Source organism: Mesocricetus auratus, unplaced genomic scaffold (assembly GCF_017639785.1).
Source record: "Mesocricetus auratus isolate SY011 unplaced genomic scaffold, BCM_Maur_2.0 Super-Scaffold_100691, whole genome shotgun sequence".
NCBI lineage: Eukaryota > Metazoa > Chordata > Mammalia > Rodentia > Cricetidae > Mesocricetus > Mesocricetus auratus.
This window is the reverse complement of record NW_024429267.1, coordinates 52,356,333-52,376,045: the sequence shown is the minus strand read 5'-3', so window position 1 is coordinate 52,376,045 and position 19,713 is coordinate 52,356,333. Positions and strand designations below refer to the sequence as shown.

At 46.7% G+C, this 19,713-nt stretch overlaps 1 long non-coding RNA gene across 2 annotated transcripts; it reads right to left on the bottom strand.

Annotated features, from left to right (window-relative positions):
* Positions 1-16,594: 16,594 nt before the first annotated feature.
* Positions 16,595-19,490, bottom strand: LOC110341799. Of its 2 annotated transcripts, XR_002383803.2 has the most exons (3): positions 18,823-19,475; positions 17,789-18,030; positions 16,595-17,493 (listed from the first exon to the last, which is right to left on the bottom strand). It is a non-coding gene; the product is annotated as an uncharacterized LOC110341799 (long non-coding RNA). The 2 variants fall into 2 exon arrangements; XR_005874848.1 differs by having other exon boundaries at positions 16,595-18,030; positions 18,823-19,490.
* Between the last annotated feature and the right edge of the window lie 223 nt (positions 19,491-19,713).

Below are 19,713 nucleotides of genomic sequence, written 5' to 3'. Positions count from 1 at the left end.
AATCCCATTTGAAAGACGCTACTCGTAGAATTCTCAAATTACTCCCGAATTGTTAAGAAACAATATAGACAACTTCACTTATCGAAAGAAAGCAATACGTGAAAGCTGTGCCAGCTGCGGTAATTTCTAGAAAGCGGAGTGTCACTTTAGCCTGGCCGAGTGGGGTTAGATAACTCAGCACAAGCATGCTTTCTGCATGGACGGTGCTGAGCCCAAGTGGAGCAGCACAGGAGGAAGACACCTACTAGGAGACAGGACGCCGCTCTCACTCACAACTGTCGCTCTCACTCACAACTGTCACTCTCACTCACAACTGTCGCTATGATGAAACATCAGGGCCAAAAGCAAGTTTGGGGAGGAGGGGTTCATTTGGCTCAAAGCTCCAGATGATAGTCCATCATTTCAGCGAAGTTAAAGCAAGGAGCTCAAGCAGCTGGGCACGTCACATCAAGAGCAAGAAGACAATAGAGGAATTTTCGCTAGGGAGGCCAGCTAGCTTCGTAAATAGTTCAGCCCCGGCCCAGGAAAAGATGCTGTCCACACTCGGCGTGGACCTTCCCACCTCAATTAACAATCAAAACAACCCCCACAGCCACATCCACAGGTCCATCTGGTCTGGATAATCCCCTGTAAAGACTTTCTCCCTAAGTGTCCTAAATAGGGTGTCCATGGCTTCCATGAAACGCCATGACCATAAAGCAAGCTGGGGAGGAAAGGGTTTGTGTGGCTCGCACTTCCGCATCATAGTCCATCACAGAAGAAGTCAGGACAGGAGCTCACACAGAGCAGGAACCTGGAGGCAGGAGCTGATGCAGAAGCCATGGAGGAGAGCTGCTTACTGGTTTGCTTCCTCATGGCTTGCTCAGCCTGCTTTCTAATGGAACCCAGGGCCACCAGACCCCATCATGCACTAATTTAGAACATGCCCTCCATCCAGACCTTATGGAGGCATCTGCTCAGTTGAGGTTCTCTTTTCAGATAACTCCAGCTTGTGCCAAGTGGGAGTCAAACCAGCCAGCACAACTGTCCTCTTGTCAACTTGACACACGATCACATCACTGTGAAGCCATAGACTTTCCTTTTTTGCCCTTCCCTAAGATCACATTTGAATATCAACGTTATAATATAAACATTCTAAATTTTAAAATCCAGCAGTCTTTAAAATCCAAACACTTAAAAATTCAGTCTCTTTTAAAATCCAAGGAATTTATAAAATCCCAAAATCTCTTTAAAAGTTCAAAGGCTCTCAACTGCGGGCTCCCGTAAAATCAAAAGTAAATTAAATACTTTCACATTTTAAGAGGGAAGAACCAGGGGGGGCGGTGAGATAGATCAGCAGCTAAGATTACTGGCTGCTCTTCCAGAGGACCCTGGTTCAATTCCCAGCACCCACGCTGCAGCTCACAACTGTCTGTGACTACCTGTTCCATGGAATCCAACACCCTCACACAGACAGAGACACAGGCAATACAGACATCAATGTACATAAAATACAAATAAATATTTTTTAAAAAGAGGGAAGAACCAGGACACAGTCCCATTATGAACAAAGAAAAACCAAATTCCGACAGTGTAAATAACTCAGTGTCTGATGTCTGGGGTTCACTCACAGTTTTCTGGGCTCCTCCCAGGACTTGGGTCACTTCTCCATTCCACCGGCAAACACAGCTTGTCTTCCAGGCTCTGGCTGGCTGCTCTCCACATCTGCTGCTTTCCTTGGTCATGGCTGCTCACGGACATCCATGGGAGTGGAATCTCCAAAAATGCTGGGGTGCCTTGCTACAGCTGGGCTGCACTTTGACCAATAGCCTCTCCTGGGCTCTCCTCGGGGACTCCAGCCCTGCCACACAGTGGCAAGCCTCAGCGGCTCTCCATGACCCCTTCACGCCTTCAATATCACCTGGGTGACGATTAACACAACCAAGTTCAGCTGCCCGTGTGAGGTACAACCTTGGCCGCCTCTGGGACACAGCTTCTGTGTGCTGAACATGAGGAAACACTTCCCAGAAGACTTCACCTCAACGATGCCGGTCTCTGATTCATCTCACCTGGTCACTCAGCCCCAGCTGACAGCACCCACTGTCCCAGCAGAGCCTCTACTTCAGTGGTTCTCTTCTCTTGCTAATCACAGTCTACTCTTCAGATCCTGCTGACCAGAAACCATGAGTTCCTCACACAAATGGCCTGGTAGACTCTTTGCTTCCCTCTGAAACTTCACAAGCCAGGCCTCCATTGTCCACCATTCTTATCTTCCCAGCTCCCACAGAACAGTTCACCAAGCCTTAAACATGCAATGGCTCTTCTGACCCAAAGTTCCAAAAGTCCTTCCACAGTCCTCCCCAAAACACATGGTAAGGTCTGTCGCAGCCATATCCCATGGGCTTTGTACCAATTTATGCCCAGGATAGTTTCTATTGATGTGAAGAAAGACCATAACCAAGAGCAAGTTGGTGAGGAAAGGGTGTATTTGGCTTATACATTCATACCACTGTTCATCACTGAAAGAAGTCAGGACAGGAACTCAAACAGGGAAGGAACTTGGAGGTAGGAGTTGATGCAGAGGCCATGGAGGAGTGCTGCTTACTGGCTTGCTCCCCATGGCTTCCTCAGCCTGCTTTCTTATAGAACCCAGGACCACCTGCCCGGGGATGACACCGCCCACAGTGGGCAGCCCCTCCCCTATCAATCACTGATTAAGGTAATACTCTACAGCCAGATGTTATACAGGCATTTTCTCAGCTGAAGCTCCCCCCCTCAAGTGACTCTAGCCTGTGTCGAGTTGACATAAAACTAGCCAGCACACTAAGTGATTCTAGGTTGTATGCAGCCACAGTTGAAACCAATAAAAATCAATAACTAGTTTTTTTTTTCTGCAGGAAGAACTGAACTCTGCATCCGAAGGTGGGCCAGGAAGGGACATGTTGGCTGGGTAGACCGGTCAGTGGATAAAGCACTTGACATTCAAAAGTAATTTATTTTAAGAAGTATCCCTGCGAGTACTGAGGACCAGCATCTATGGAAACCCCAGCACGGGAGGCAGAGACAGCGCATTAATGGATCCCAGGAGCAGGCTGGATGGCTAACCTGACCACATTGGTGAACTCTAGTATCAAGTAAGAGACTCTTCTTCCTGGTGTCAGCCTCTGCCCTCTACATACATGTCCTCTCAAGTGCTCATGCATGCACACACACTTAGACAGGCATAAATACCCATACAAATGAAAAAAGGATGTGGCATTTCCTTACAAGACCCACACAGCAATGTTACAGACAAGTGAAGACTGAGAAGGGGCCAGCAGGAGCAGGCAGCATGTGCCGGGGGTCGGATGAGGAGTGCAGGGTCTGTGCCTGAGCAGGAGAACAAAGAGGCCCGGGACACAGGCAAGCTGCTGGAACACGCAGGTACCTCTCTCCTCCTCTGTCGGTGTCCTAAGATGATCGTCCTGGCCCTCTACCGGACACCTCTACTGAATCCAGAGTATGACTGCTTATAGCCCATGAACATACTTCATGAATTTGCTTCTCATTTGAACCTTGGGAGACAATAAAAGACGCTTGACAGAAAATCCAATTAGATATTCAAAGGATTGCAAGGGCCAGGAGAGTCCCAAATAGCTGATCCTTTGTCACTAGCCCTGATTGCTCCCATTGCCATTTAGATTCTAACACAATCGCCTGCAGCACCTATTCATTCATTTAGGCATTTAGTCCCTCAAATGCCAGTACGTCAAGAAAGACTTCCCTCCCACATGGCCCAGGGTTCTAGCCCCAGGACTTGCATAAACCAGGACTGATGTCTCATCTCAAAACTGTAATCCCACTCCAACACTCAAGAGGTAGATGCAGGAAAATCAACAAGTCACCCTTGATAACATAGATAGTTCAAGGCCAGCCTGGGCTATATGAGACCATGTCTCCAAAACAAAACCCAAAGCAACAACAACAAAACCTATAGAATTAAAACCTTTTTTTCCACAGTGTTGCACCTCAAGGTAGCCCCTGCCATCAGCTCCAAGTCTTAGGGACTCTCTCCCCTGGCCCTGCCATTGTTACTGAGTCTGGGTCTTCTCCACTGAGACATGGAGATAATGCCTTGACTTTAGCGCTGCTCTTAGTAATGGTGTGAATCCAAACAGCTTGCATAATTTGTCATTGCTTCATCTTCCTCATCTATAATAATGAGGCTATGAATACTGATGACCTCACAGATTATAGGAAGTATTAAATGATAATAATGGTTTAATAATACATGCACAATGTTTATGCTAGTCAAAAATGTGCTCGGTTACATTTTAGTAATAAACAATCCCCACATTGTGGCATTTTTAACTCAGCAAAGGTTTATTTCTTATTCATGTTTCTCATCCAAATTGGATCATTAGCTTCCTAATACACACATACTGCGCCATGAGCAAGGGATGCAGCAGACCTCTGGTGGCTTTTAAAGATTCACCCAGAAGTGACTGCGATGGGTACCGCTCAACAACACTTCATCGGTCAAAGCAAATCACCTCGCCATGCCAGCATTCCTAAGAGATGGGGAGACAAATCTTCCTGAGCCTCCGGAAGGAAGGAAAAATCACCACCTACAATGCTTCTGAATAGTCCCTATGGCTACTGAGGCATAGGCTCACAAGAGCCCTCATGATTGTTGCTGCACCAGTGACTTCATGGTGTCAATGACTTCATATATGATTTAGAGACAGTCCCAAGAGCATCCATCGTATCCTATTTGCTTAGTCACTCTACAGTCTCTGTTATTTCATTTTTACTGAGATGCTGTTGTGTAAGGATTCATACAGCCTCTTGTTAGTGTTTGGGTGATATGATCAAAACACATGACATGCATGTAGAAAATTATAAAAGAATAAATTTGAAACAAAGGAAGAGACTGGTCCCTTGGGTTTTCAGAAGGGGGCCTCTAAATCTTGTAATTCATCTGCTATTCACAGTGGGCTCCTGGCTACCTGAGTTCACGCAATGAGCTGATGTGTGTTACGACTATCTGTGGCCTCTGTGTAGGAACAGAGAAGGCTAGTAATACCTAACTTGTGACTCCAGGCCTGGAGCAATGCACACAGCAGCGCAGAGTCCAAGGAGCAAGGGAGAGAGGCTGGAGAGTCAGTCCAACCTCATGGCAATGAGTCAACTATCGTGCCTCTACAAGAAATCCTCCACAGACACTGAACACAAAGGTCTGTTGGGGACTATAAATCACCATGTCAGACTCTAGCTCAAAAAGATGATGACATACAAGTTGCATGCTGGATTTTATCCTATAGGTCTCTCCTTTTGGATGGTGCTTGTCTGTTTTCCTTACGATCAAACTGGAATAGTAAGTATGGCACCTTCCTGAGGTCTTCGAGACCATCTAATTAATTATAAAACACCAAGAAAATGGTGGGGACCCTCAATTTGGAATCAGTTGTCAGAGAGACAGGTGGCAGAGGAACTGAGCTCTTACTGCTGTCAACATGAGGGCGATCTTGTTGGAGGCAGCCTTTAACTTTGTGGAATCTGTGCTGACTCAGGTACATAGCATCGAAATTACATTGCCAGGGTTGAATGCATGCCAAGCATCGTAGACACAGAGGTTAATAAAATCAGCACAGCTTCTCTTCCTATGGATCCCAGAGCCACTAGGAGGAAGACTACATTTTTATGACATAATAAAAATTATGTGTCAAAGAGCATCCTTTTAATGTGGAAAAATAGAAGATGGGCATTGTAAGAAAGAATAATTGGCTACAACCGGATGCCTTCAATACACATTTTACCCCAGATGATTTATTTAGATCAAGACTATATTCACTGTCAACACCTAAAGTTTAGGGTTCATCCCAAAAACTAAATTTCTGGCTTCTCTTGAAAATGGTGAGATACGGTGATTTATTTTCTATGGAGTCTATTTCTATTTACCCCAGACAGAGAAAACAACATACCTAACATGTTTGGTTTAATGAATCACTGGCTCTGTCATAGTGACTTACAAGGAAGTAGGAGACCCAGGCCACTGTATCACCAAAAACTCCACTCCAGCATGGGAGACACATGATCATTATATAACCAGTGTTCCCCTCCTCTGTCAACTTTTCGCTTATTTTATACTCTAGCACTCCTCCAAAACAACGGGCAATTGGGGGCGGGCAAGACTTTATGCCACTTCAGGTACAGGAAGGAATGAATGCCTGGGATCTCAGAAGACCTCTCCACCCACCCCCAGGGACTATACATTGGCTGACCTTGAGAAGGCCTCATGCAGGCAACAACATTCACTCTGACTTCAAGATGGCAATGGTCGTGTCGTGGCCAGTAACAGAGGTCTACGTCAGAGCACGTAAGGTTTCCAAAGTGCTCCCCAGTAGTCATCTTCCAAGGGAATCGTGTTATTCTAGAAACTTCTTCCACAATACAAAGCCATGGTCAGTCCTGTCTTTGGACCCTTATTCCTCTCAGATGAGTTGGCATCTTTGCTTTAAAACTATCGACACCCACCCCCTGCTGCACTTCCCCCTGTTGATCTGCAGACAATCCCACCTCATCTCCTGTTGATCTGCAGACACTGAACACCTCACCTCACCATGCAGGTCTCCTCACCTCATCATCCACCATAACCACCTCTCCTTGTGTCATTCTCTCCCTCATCCCTCTATCCATCCACTCAGTCACTTAGAACGTGTGTGTACCAGAGAGGCCGAGGGAGCTATCATCCTGTCACCACTAGAAAACTGGAGAGAAAATGCAAAGTACAAAACTTTCCAGAAATCAGACAAAAGTAGTTTGTTTCCAAGCCAACTCTCCAGAGGAAGGGAAACAAGTAAAGGTTAACCAAGACTCGGCCCCGTCTTTCTGCTCAAGGCAATTCCCCAGCTGCATTACGGGGTGGAGAACGGAAATCTCATCATCTACCAGGGCCACAGGCATTAGAATGCAGGCAATGCCAACCTTAGAGCCTAGATAGCCTGGGAAAGCTGGGCACTTTGTGGCAGAGCACCCAAGGTGGAAGCTACGTAAAAACCTCAGGAAATCTAAAGTACCTGGAGTACCAAACCAGACACACACGATGTCATTACACACGATGTCATTACCCACGAGGCCAGGCCTGAGAACACCAGAGTAAAACGGTCTCTGAGAGCAGAAAGATGACCAGTGACACAGAAATAAAGGGGATGCGGATGGAGCCAGATGAATCCAAGAGCAAAGATTCTTAACTGGATGGCAATGGGCAGTGTTTGCCTATCTTTGGCTGTTACAGCTGGAGGACTGCTACTCATATCTAGTGGGTGGAGCCAGAGAATCTTGTAAACATCCTAGGATACAGTTGGGCATGGTGTAGATTAATCCCAACACGGGAGAGGTAGAGAGGCAAGCAGGTCTCTATGAGATTGAGGGCAATCTGGGCTACATAGAAAGTTTCAAGTCAGCCAGGGCCACACAGTGATATTTACTGTCTACATCCTACTATGCAATATCCCCTTACAAGCAATTCTCCAGCCAAAATGTGCCTACTCCAGTGACTAAGAACCCTCAACTTAAAGTCAGCCATGCCAGGTTTGACTTAATCGGTAAGAAGTGTAACCACTTGCCGGAACAGTAACCAATATTCTTTAAGGAGAACAAAAAGACTGGCATTCAACAAAAAATTTACAATGTCTGTTATTCACTCAAAAATTATTAGGCTTACTATAAAGTAAGAGAGCGTGATTGAAACCAAGAAAGAAATAAAAGATAGGATTGAATTACAAAGACATCCAAGTAGCTGTAAATACACACACTGTTACTACGGTCGGAAACTGAGCAGGCAGAGCTCATAAGCCTTCTATAGGAAACAGAGACCAACAAATGAGTATCTAAGGACATACATAGTTTGAACTCAACCAAAGAAAGGGTCGATAAGGTGAAGGAAAATGCTGAGGGCTGGGGACGGGGCTTTTTAAGCCCTCTTCTGCGTGAGCCATCTCCCCGGAGCCCTGCGGTCTGAGTTTTTCAACAAGTGTGTCTCGGGTTCCTGAAAGATGCAAACAGAGCTCTGGGTGCCACTGGGCAGCATCAGGAGCAGTCGTTCAGCCTAGAGCCTGTGCATTGCTGCCTTACCCCAATCTGTCTTCTCAGCTTTCAGTGGCGCCCTCAGAAACCCATTTCTGCTCCCTTACTCTTGTGTGTGCCCAGCTGCACCTGAGTGTGACTGAGTGCCTCAAAGTGAGGCACACACAAGAGTGAGGGAGTCTGAAGGGGGGGAATGGCAGCAGCCTGCTGTATCACAGGCAGCGAGGGGTCGAGCAGGAGGTGCAGGCAAAGGCAGCTATAAAACAAAGTGACCCAGGGAAAGGGCGTGGCACCATCAAGCTCTGCCCACTCGGAAATACCTTCTGTGTAACCCTGAAGGGAATAGCATCTATTGCTCAACATTAGCACCGCTGCGGCAAACCCTTAGGGAAAAAGCTGTGTGTGTCTCATGACGGGTCTTTGTAACGATGTTTTCATTCTATCTTATTATGAGAATTGTTTAGGAAAAATCTTTATGTGTATACTTACTAGACATATGATTGTTGTTGGACTTTCTTTGGACCATCGGCTCCTGATTAATGACGCGGAGATTTCTTATTAAGTATGAAAGCTTGGCCTTGTTCCCAACTAGATCTTAAAATTTAATTAACCCAGCCGGGCGGTGGTGGCGCATGCCTTTAGCCCCAGCACTTGGGAGGCAGAGGCAGGCGGATGTCTGTGAGTTCGAGGCCAGCTTGGTCTACAGAGTGAGTTCCAGGACAGCCTCCGAAACAATACAGAGAAACCCTGTCTCGAAAAAAACCAAAAAAAAAAATGTAATTAACCCGTTTATATTAATCTCTGTTCTGCCATGTGGCTGGTTACCTCTCCTCAGTAAGGTGAATTCCCACTTCCTCTAGCTAGTGAATCCCGCCTCTCTTCTTCCCAGAGTTCCTGTCTCTTCCCAGAAGTCCCACCCATCCTTTCCTGCCTAGCTATTGGCCATTCAGCTCTCTATCAAACCAATCAGAAGGTGCCTTGCCAGAGACACATCTTCACATTGTACAAAAAGCTTATCCCACAACACATGGTTTGATTTTTTATTTATTTTTCTTTTCTTGACAGAGTCTCCTGCATCCCAGACTGGCCCCTAACTCCCAGTGCAGCCAAGGAGAACATTGAACTCTGGCCTTCCTGTCTCTAACTTTTAAGTGTTAGCATTACAGATATGTTTCGCTACAGATATGTTTGGTTTAGTCAGACCTTGGGATTAAACTCAGGGCTTCATACCTACTAGGCAAGTACTTTATCAAAAGAGCTACACCCTAGAGAACCATTTGTTTATTATTTGTCTTTTTTTATGATGCTGAGAAAGGAACTCAGAGCTTCACACAAACCAGGCAAGCATTCTACCACTAAACTATATCCCCAGACCTTGAGTTGCCAATTTTTTTTATTTCATTTCACTTCATTTAATACACAAGGGGCCAGGCGGTGGTGGTGCATACCTTTAATCCCAGCACTCGGGAGGCAGAGGCAGGCGGATGTCTGTGAGTTCGAGGCCAGCTTGGTCTACAAAGCAAGTTCCAGGACAGCCTCTAAAACAATACAGAGAAACCCTGTCTTGAAAAACCAAAAAAAAAAAAAAAAAATTACACAAGGGTTTTGCCATGTGTATGCAATGCCTGTGTTGGCCAGAAAAGGCCATTAGATGCCCTGGGACTGGAGTTACAGATGGTTGTGAGCTGTTGGGATTTGAACCCAGGTCCTTAGGAAGAGTTGTCAGTACTCTTAACTGCTGAGCAACCTCTCTGGCCCCACCATCTTACCATTCTTAACAAATACTTCAATTCCAAAAGCTTGAATGTGGGGAAGGATACCAGTGGGGAAAAGGGGGCCAAGAACTGCCCACTGTTACCACCCTGTGAACGAGACATCCTTCAGCATGAAGGAACGGTACCGGACCCAGCCTGAGCAAAGGCCGCAGGTCCCTTGGGCCTTCACGAATTCCATCCACCGGGGATGCCATGCTGCCTTCACTGTGGGTGGCCCCAATCCACACCTCTCCAAGCCTCTCGAGACAATAGTATCATCCCAAAGAAGCCGTTACTGTAGCCTAACTCCCAGCTGGAAGGAACGAGGTTTATCTCAGCTCATAGCCCAGCGCAGTCCATTATAGTGGAGGTGGCGTGAGAGCGGCATGGTCCACACTGTGTGAGCTCACTTGCCTATGTCGACTCACACCAGGAAGCAGAATCAGGGTCAGGTTATAACCTAAAAGGCCCGCCCCGTTGTGACTCACTTCCTCCAGTGAGGCCCCACCCCTTAAATGGTCTACAATGTCTCAAAACAGCGCCACCTGCTGGGGAGCAAGTGTTCAGACACATGCAATGATGGGAGACATTCTAAACCATAACAGTACTCTAGTTTGCTTTCTTTTTTTCACCTTAAACTCAATCTCTCTCCCTCCCTCCCTCCCTCTCTCCCTCCCTCCCTCCCTCCCTCCCTCTCTCTCTCCCTCCGTCCCTCCCTCTCTTTCTCCCTCCCTCCCTCTCTCTCTCCCCCTCTCTCTTTCTCTCTCCCTCCATCCCTCCCTCCGTCCCTCCCTCCCTCTCTCACTCTCTCTCTCTCTCTCTCTCTCTCTCTCTCTCTCTCTCTCTCTCTCTCTCTCTCTCCCCCATACCATAATATATAGCTCATACCTATTATCATAAGATATTAACTTCCATATATACTTATAATAGATACTTTACTAATTCTGGGCCACTAAATATTCTCAAATATTTTGATGGAGAAAAGACAACTCGCCCTGTAATTTTTCCAAGACATCCTTATTACAGGGTATTAAGCCGTTTTCAATGCTTTCCCAATCATAAATAATGCAGCAACAGCTATCTCTGCATATAAATCTCTGTCTGCACTTTTGACTATTTCCTTAAGATAAATTGCTAAAGAATAAATAATTGGATAAAGGGGAAAGGCAATTGTTTCTCAAGCTTGTTTTTCCTGAGCACTGAACTTAGCTTGGAGACACTTGGGCAGTCCTCACAGCCCCAGCCATCATGCTCTCACTGGACCCTCAACAATGCCTGGAGTCAGTTCTGGTTACCATGACTGAAGGAATGTTTGATATACTGCAGCTGGAGGTCAGAATGTTGCCAAAATGTTGCCTCCTGTACCGGGAAGTCCCGTGGTAAAGGGCAGCCATGATGCTCTGTTAGGATAGTCACTACAATGGCTATTTTCCTGCTGCTTCCCAACAACTAACTACTGTACAGGTGAGCCTGACAGCATGTCACCCACATGCACTCATGTATTTATTGAGCTGGGAATTTATTGAGAAGCCTCTGGGACTCTGGGTTATTCTAGATGCTAAGAATACAACAGCAAATCAGAAGCCAAATCGCTCGGGTCATGAGGCTTGTACTTTATATGAAAAACAGAAGAAAAAAATCAACAAACAACTCCACCACAAATGAACAGAGAGGTTGGAGTGGTGACGGGGTCCTACAGGGGTCCGTTCTCTTAAGAGCATCTTATTCTCAGTGACTCAGAAGCACTGTGCAGAGAAGTAGCAGATTTGGAAACAGATTTTCAAACAGGCTTTCAAAGGACCCATATGGCTAATCCTTTAGGTTTAATAAATAAATAAATAAATAGTAGTAGTAGTAGAAGAAGAAGAAGAAGAAGAAGAAGAAGAAGAAGAAGAAGAAGAAGAAGAAGAACAGAGCAAGTAGCAAAAAACCTGACAAGGCCAAGCAGACCACTGTAAGGACTCTGGATTTGACACTTGGAAAGATGCAAGGCTCTCCAAAAGAACTCTGAGCAAAAGTACAAATGCAATCAGATTTTGATTTTAAATGAATCACCCCAGCTTTTGTGGAGCAGTCGGTTTCTGGTAGAAACGCTCAGGCTATTGTGGGGGAAGGAGAGACAAAGGCTGGGCAGTAGAGGACATCCATAAAGATGGAGACAGTTCTGTGTGGTAGCATTCACCTGTGACTCAGCACTCCACACGGGAGGATCTTTCCGGACCAGCCTGGCCCACACAGCAGGATTCTTGTCTCCAAATAAAAAATGCTAGCAGGAAACTGGCTCGCTCTTTGACAACACAGACAGACAGGTGAGAAAGTAGCAGCAGAGTTGCTTTCCTTTCTCTCGGTGTGCAAATTTCAGCTTCCATAGCTGGTGGGTGGCTCGGTGGCTAAAGGCGCTTGCCACCAATCCGGGAGCTCTGGGTTCAATCCCTGGGCCCCACATGGTAGGAGAAGTCCCACAAGCAGTCCTCTGACTTCCACACGCGTGTTGTTACATATGTGTACACACACAAGCACACAGGCACACACATGTGAATGTGCCACACACACACACACACACACTCTCTAAACAAACAAATAAGGAAGTTTTGTTTGTTAAAGAAGGTTTTCCAACAATTCTAGTGAGTAAGTTTCCTAGACCGCACGTGAGTGTCTTTCAAGCAGAGAGGATTAAATGACTGGACCCTGGACTTTAAAGGAAAGGAAGACCCCACAGTAGGGCCACTGCCCCCTTCTGCAATCTTCTAGGGCCATTCCTGGGAATCATTTGGTAGCCTCGATGACTGGAGCCATTTTTTCGTGGGGCTTTTAAAAGAAGTCAAGACGCATGAGGGCTCCTGGCTCTCACAGGTCCCTTCATGAATCCTACTCAACAGCTCCAGGCCCTGTTTGCTCATTAACGTCTAATCCCAACAGGTCACTGGGAAGAAAAGAATCGCGCTGTCCTCTAGGTGGACACGCTGACATTATTCAAAAGATTCGGTGTTCCTGAAATAAGGATGGGAGCCAGACCACAAAAGGCTGCATCAATTCCGACTCAAAGAAGATGGGGGAGCAGTGGCCAAGCTGAACGCGCACCTTAATGACTCTTTTTGAGGCCTTAAAAAGTATTTCTGTGGCTTAACGGCCAATTTTGAAAAATGAAGGCCCTGTCTATCTTTTATTTCATTACATACTTCGGCTTAGTGGCTATCATTTTTACGAGGGCTGGATTTGGTTAACAGTGATTGGAGTTTTATGGTCAGGCAAGTGGTTGTCACAGCTGAAAATAAGGCATGCTGGGAATATCCCACTAAAGTGCAGATGAGGGAAAATGCAATACAAAGGAAAGTGGGCAACATTCAGGACACACTCCAGCCTTGGACGGAGACAGCAAACACGGAGAAGAGACTCGTGGGGTGTTGGTACAGGTGTACCCCTATTTTTACATACCAGTCATAATATTAAAGTAGACAGAAATGCTGGGTCTTAGGAAATGCAGATGAGCCCATCTCTTTGTTGGGGGCGTCTCAGATTTGAATTTGGTCGCCAGTGATTCATCTCGCAAGCGACAGTAGGCTGGACTAGTCTTGAAAAGCTAGTAATACTGAAACACTGCAGTTTCTGAATGAATTTTCATTGCGTCAAAGTCTGTTTGCATGAACGGATAGATGGATCCAGCTAGATGGCTGGACGGGAGACAGCCAGATGGGAGAGCAGAAGGTACTGGCATATTTGCCGAGCTGGCTCACTTCTAAGCCTGTATCCAGGCTCGCCCTTGTGCTTGAGCTGAGCTGAGCCGAGGGAGGTGATATGATTCAGGGTCCTATTGCCTTCCTGCAGGAATGAATATATTCTCAAGAGAGCCTTATGCCCTCTCACTGACTATTGCACTATTGAAACAATGGCTCCGGACAGTGGGATTGCCCCCAAAATCCCACGTGGAGAGCAAGAAAAGACTGAAACCTGGTGTCAGCCTGAGGGGGAGCTACTCTCTCAGGAAGTGACTTCACACAGTCAGACCACCTGAGGGAGAGACCATGGAGTCAAGAGAGATATCTGATGGGATGGTGGGCGGGACCACACCTGACCAGGACTGCAAGCCTCTGTTTCTCTATTGAAACCCAAGGCTCACGTCAGATGCCAGAAGAAGGGACATCGGTGTCCCTTACTGAACCCTTCTCAAGTGTCTTCCTTGTGTGGCCACAGTGAATAAACATCCTCTCTCTGCATTTCACTCTAGCTTATTCCCCTCGCTGGCCTGTTAGGGATGAGTGGACAAACCCATCCCATCCCAGGCTCTGACCTCAGTAACTTTCTGACTTCAGGCTCCATTCAACACTGACCCAATCAAACCAACCAACCACTCAACGGATCAGGGTACGTTTTGGGTTTGCTGTCACTTGAGTGTGGTGGGATCCTCTCTTAAAGCTACAGGGTCACTGACAGAGACTTGAGAGAAGGGAACGGCAGAGAAAATTCTAAAATCTTGAAGATGATCCCGAATTAGCAGACTTCCTGGTCAAGAAGATGGACAGCAGAACAGAGCAGAGGGACCACAGAACACACTGGGTTCTGGCCCCTCCAGTGGAAACCAGACCCAGGTCACCTTCCACCAATTACCTTCTGAACCATACCACTGAATAAGGACAAGAGGCAAGTCCAAAGACAGCTGAGCCACACAGCAGCTCCAAAAGGCATGGGTCAGTTCATGCTCTGAATTTTCTCCATATTCTTAATTATCTCTGAGCCAAGGAGGCCACATCCTGTGCCCTGATCAAGCCCTGTAATGGTGACACTAATGTCATGACACAGTCTTCCCTGGCTGCCCCCACCTTCCTCCAACACACCCACCACCACCACAGCCTCTCAAATACATCATGTACTTCCCATGGACCACCACGGCCTTTAGGTGCTGATCTGAAATAATGACATCTCTCCAGCTAACACAAGCTGCCTAAGATCTTTAATCTTTGGCTTTCCTGCCTGTGAAATGGGGAAGTCACCCACATCGCCTTCCCACAAACTACGCTAAAATGAATGACGTGTGTGGGAACACGGACAACTGGTTAGCTGCTTTGCAATTAAGATGAGCATGGTTCCAGGAAGCGCTAGACTCACAACCTTGACCAAATAAGAAAATTTATATGTCCTAAGCTCTGAAAACGTGATTCTTCCCCAATATGAAAAAAAACTATAAAAATGTAAATGATAGTCAAGCATAATATAAGCTGTAAATTCGAATAGTTGGAGAATGGCTAATTCAACACTTTGTCATCTCAAAAGAAATCAGATTCTGTTTCTCACTGCTTTTTCAGTGTGTTGTGTCTTAGCTTTGCCTGTTCCATAAGCACAATGAATATTTGGCGCTGTGTTTTAACCCACTTACTGACTATACCCGGCTTCCTATGAGCGGCTGCTGCAGCCAGGACAAAGCTAGCACTCTGCAAATATTTGCCAAATTAAACTCCCTCTCTTGACACTTCTCAGAAATGTGTCTTCTGTGCATGCAGGAAACCTCCACAAATAATAGGAAACATAAACGGCTCTGGGCAGTCAGACCTCAATCACTCAACAGGAAGTTATTAAAAGCAAAATATATGTATAATTCAGAACTCAAAATAATGAGAGATAGTTTTTAGATGAAAGAAGCAATTTAAATCCTGGAGTTCTGTATGGGGTGGGAGAGACTTGAAATGGGAGCAGGGAAAAAATAGATTTAAGCCCAAGGAGGTAGAGGGACACGAGTCATAAGCAAATGCTTGAAAATATCCACAATGGCTCTCTTTCTCGCTCTCCGCTCCTGTCTCTGTCTTCTCTTCTGTCCTCCCTCTGTGTCTCTCTGTCACTTTACCTCTTTTCTCTTTCCTTCCCCCTCCCTCCCCTTTCTAATAAAACTTCTCACTCAAGCTCTGTCTGCCTGGTGTGTTTCCCCCGCCATGGTCCCCACCACCCACAGGACCCCTTTCCAGCTTTAATAAGGGGAGAAGAGGAGTGGAGAGGAGAACAAGAGGGATCAGGAAGACTGAGACAGGGGAGGAATAGAGGAGAGTAAGAAAAGAGACACCTTAATAGAGGGGGCCAGTATAGGTTTAAAGAGAAGTCTGGCACGAGGGAAATGTTCAGAGAGCCACAGGGATGACCCCAACTAAGAATCTAGGCAATAGTGGAGAGTCACCTTTGATGTCCTTCCCCTATAATGAGATTGATGACTACCTTAATTGCCATCCTAGAGCCTTCATCCAGTAGCTGATGGAAGCAGAGGCAGACACCCACAGCTGAGCACTGAGCTATACTAATGGAATCCAGTTGTGGAGAGGGAGGAGGGATGAGCAAAGGAGCCAAGACCTTGCTGGAGAAACCAGCAGAACAAGCTGACCTGACCTAGTGAGAGTGCAGGGACCCCAGTCATAAAGCTGGGTAGCCAGCATTAGGGCATACCAAGCCCTCTGAATGTGGGTGTCATCTAGTAGGCCTGGGCAGTCCATGGGACCTCTAACAGTGGAACCAGTATTTATCCCTAGTACACAAATGGACTTTGGGAGCCCATTCCCTATGGAGGGATGCTATTGCACCCCAGATACACAGAGGAAGGCCTAGGTCCTACCCCAAATGGGGTGACAGATACCCCATGGAAGGTCTCACCATCCTTGGGGAGGGAGTAGGGGGTGGGTTTAGGGAGCTTGGGAGGGGCATGGGAGGATGGAAGGGAGAGGAAATGGGAGGATTGATATGTAAAATGGTTGTCTCTAAGAAAAAAAGAAAGAAAGAAACTATCCAAAATGCCCAGTTAGGAGGAACTGAAGTTGAAATGGCTCTCGGATTATACTTTACTTGGCATAATCAAATGGAAGCATTTATCCACACACAAAAAAATGTCACCATCACTGTACAATACATGCAAACCTCCCTAGGGGCTCCTCACCTGGCTCCCAGAGGTGCCCCTGCTTCCTGCCCATGCAGATCCTGACTCCTGTGGAGAAGGTCTCCCTCTTAGTCACTCCCCACCTTGAGCTGAGTGGCCATGGGGGCCTGGCGTGTCCTGGTTTCCGTTTTCATAAACGTCAGCCCACAGTGGTAGGGACCACACGGCGCATCGGGACAGTTCAACCAGGATGGCCAGGGAGCCAAGAAAGGGGGTTAGGACGGAAGACCACTGTTGTAACAGATAGCGCCAAGGAGGTGTCCCCAGATGTCTGCTCCCTCTGTGGCTCCTCTCCGCACCTGTCACCCCCTCCTAAGCATGCCATTGTATTGAGTCCATTGAGGAATCAGCCTGCTGAGTGTGTCAGAGCCATCAGGATCTAAGTGTTTCTAGAGACACCATTGCAGACACACCCAGAGGCAAGAAGTCCAAGGCCCCTCCTGGTCCAAGCCAGAAATCAAAAGCAACAGGCAGGGATGACTCAGCACTTTTTAGTGTTACTATTTTGTCCTAAAAATTCATGTCATTTTTGCTCTCCTGGGGAATACACTTGAATATTGCCGGTGCCGTAATTTCTCTCTCATTTCTTCCATTTTCTTTCAATTTCCTCTGCCTCTGGCCCCTCTACCACTGGTATTTTATCTGCCCAATGAGGTCCTTTTTATCATTTTCTCTGTGCTGTCCAGGCTTTTAGCAAAATGCATTCTCCTGGGGTAGTTGCAGGCTTCGGGGACTCATCCGCTAAGAGCTTCCCAGGGCTACTCTGATAAGGATAAATACATTTGCCTAAAAAAAAAAAAAAAAAAAGAGAATCAACTTCCACCAAAAGCATTACATTAGGAAGAAAAGTAACTTGATGGCATTTACTCCAACCTTCTGGGCATTTTCTCCTTGATGGCCTACTAGAGCAGAAATTAGTGAGCATAGTAGTTACAATGGCATTTACTCCAACCTTCTGGGCATTTTCTCCTTGATGGCCTACTAGAGCAGAAATTAGCGAGTGTAGTAGTTACAAAATGGTCTTGGCCATCAGAGAAAATCCCACCACTTAGCAGCTGTGGGCCTGGGGAGAGGCAGATACCCTTGTCCGCCCTGCTCTCATTTCCTCTTCTGCAGAGTGAGGAGGATGACGGGATCCTGTGACGTTCACACAGAGCCTCATGCTCTGCCCTCCACCGAGATTCTGCTTCCCTTCACTCCCCAAGTCACTTAGTAGGGGAATTTCTGGCTCAAGACTTGCTTCTGGCATCATCAGGAGAGGACAAGACACCTCGGGGCAGTCCTTGGTTCACACAGCAGCTGTGGAGACATTCTTAGTTGCTTCTGTGTAGAAAACGTAGACAAAGAGCAGTCAATACCATTCCCAAATCCTATCTGTGATCTACCATGCCACAGCACCCACGAAGCCTGTCTCGAGGTCTCTTGTTTCGGGGAGCTTCCCTCTTCATTCTAGATGTACAGCAAAGTCATAGCAAAGAGCTTAAAGGGGCATTCCTAGCCTTGCCCTCCATTCAGAGGCCCCTTGCCAGGGAGCTAGCCGCCTACGGCTGTCTCAGGGGCCTCGGGTAAGCCATGGGTCCTGGAGAGCTAAGTACCCTCTGTCCCAGCTCCTCCCTCTCACTCCTCCCATCTAGGACTGTGGCTGTAACCCACCAGGAGGTTTTCATTCAGGCCTCCCCTGACTAGGAAACAGGTACCACACCCGTGCTGTCCCCCTGACCCTCAAATCTGCACTATTCAGAGTACACCAGTAAATCCAGGACTTCTGCTACTCAGCCTCTTTGTGATGGGATCTTTTCACACTATGTGAAGATGTATGGTTGAGATTGGTGTAATACAAAAAAGCCGAATGACCAGTAGCTAGGCAGGACTTCTGGGAGAGAGAATTCTGGGAAGAAGAAAGTGAAGTCACTGGTCAGACTTGGAGGAAGCAGGATAGGCAGGATGGAGATGAGGCAACCCCACGTGGAGAATATAGATTAGTATATAAATGGGTTAATTTAAGTTATGAAAGCTTATGGGGCCAGCCTAAGCTGAAGCCTAGCTTTCATAATTAATAGAAGTCTCCATGTCATTATTTGTGAGCTGGCGGCCCGAAGAAAGATCCATCTGTACCTCTCGTTTCCTTGATTACGACAGCCAAGCACCTGATTGGCGCTTTCCTTCTGGTTTGTCGTTCTCATTGACAGGCTGTATGTGTTTGACAGCTCAGCTCTTCCCATGGAAATCACCAACACGGACAAAGAGTCGGATCACCACAGACCAATTTGCGTGAGCTCTTGGTCTTCTGGAAGGAAAATTTACCTGCAAGACCAGACTGTTCTGACAAGACTGCACACATCACGAAGTCCGGGAGCCTGAGCTAACAAGCCATGCTCAGAAACAAACCCAAGATTCTCCAGAGAGCACCGGATTTGGAATAGCAGGTAACCAGCACCCATGCTGTCCTCTCTCAGGTCCCATGCTGACAGTGGATTGTGTGCTCTGAAGAACAGACTTAGCATGCAGGAACTGGGGACTCGGTGCGGAGCCCAAGGAGACAGAAGCATCACCATCATGCAGGTGTCACTAAGTGTGGGTACCCCATCCTCGCAGCAGGTGAATCACAACTTCCTCTGGGCCCAGATTAGTGTTCAGTGGCTGAAGTCATGGTAATAAGTTGGTACACTTCCCTGTGTGTATGGTAGGGGACAGTCTCAGGTATACATGAGTATGAAGAGGGAGACAATGATCTAACCATTTACATGGCTAAACCCTGAGTGAGTAGTTCATACCCTCCATTAATATGTTCCTCCCCAGGAAAGGCAACATCTGATTTTCAGAACACAGCTATTTTGGACCCAATGAACCACAAAAACAAAGACTAGTGGCTTATGTTTTTGTTGTTGTCTTTTTCTTTATATTACTGTTTCTTTCTATTAGAGCAAGAAGTCACACATCTTCATCACACAGACTCATCCAAAAGTAAGAATGTCATGAGGGTTAGTGACACCCTCCCCAGGCACA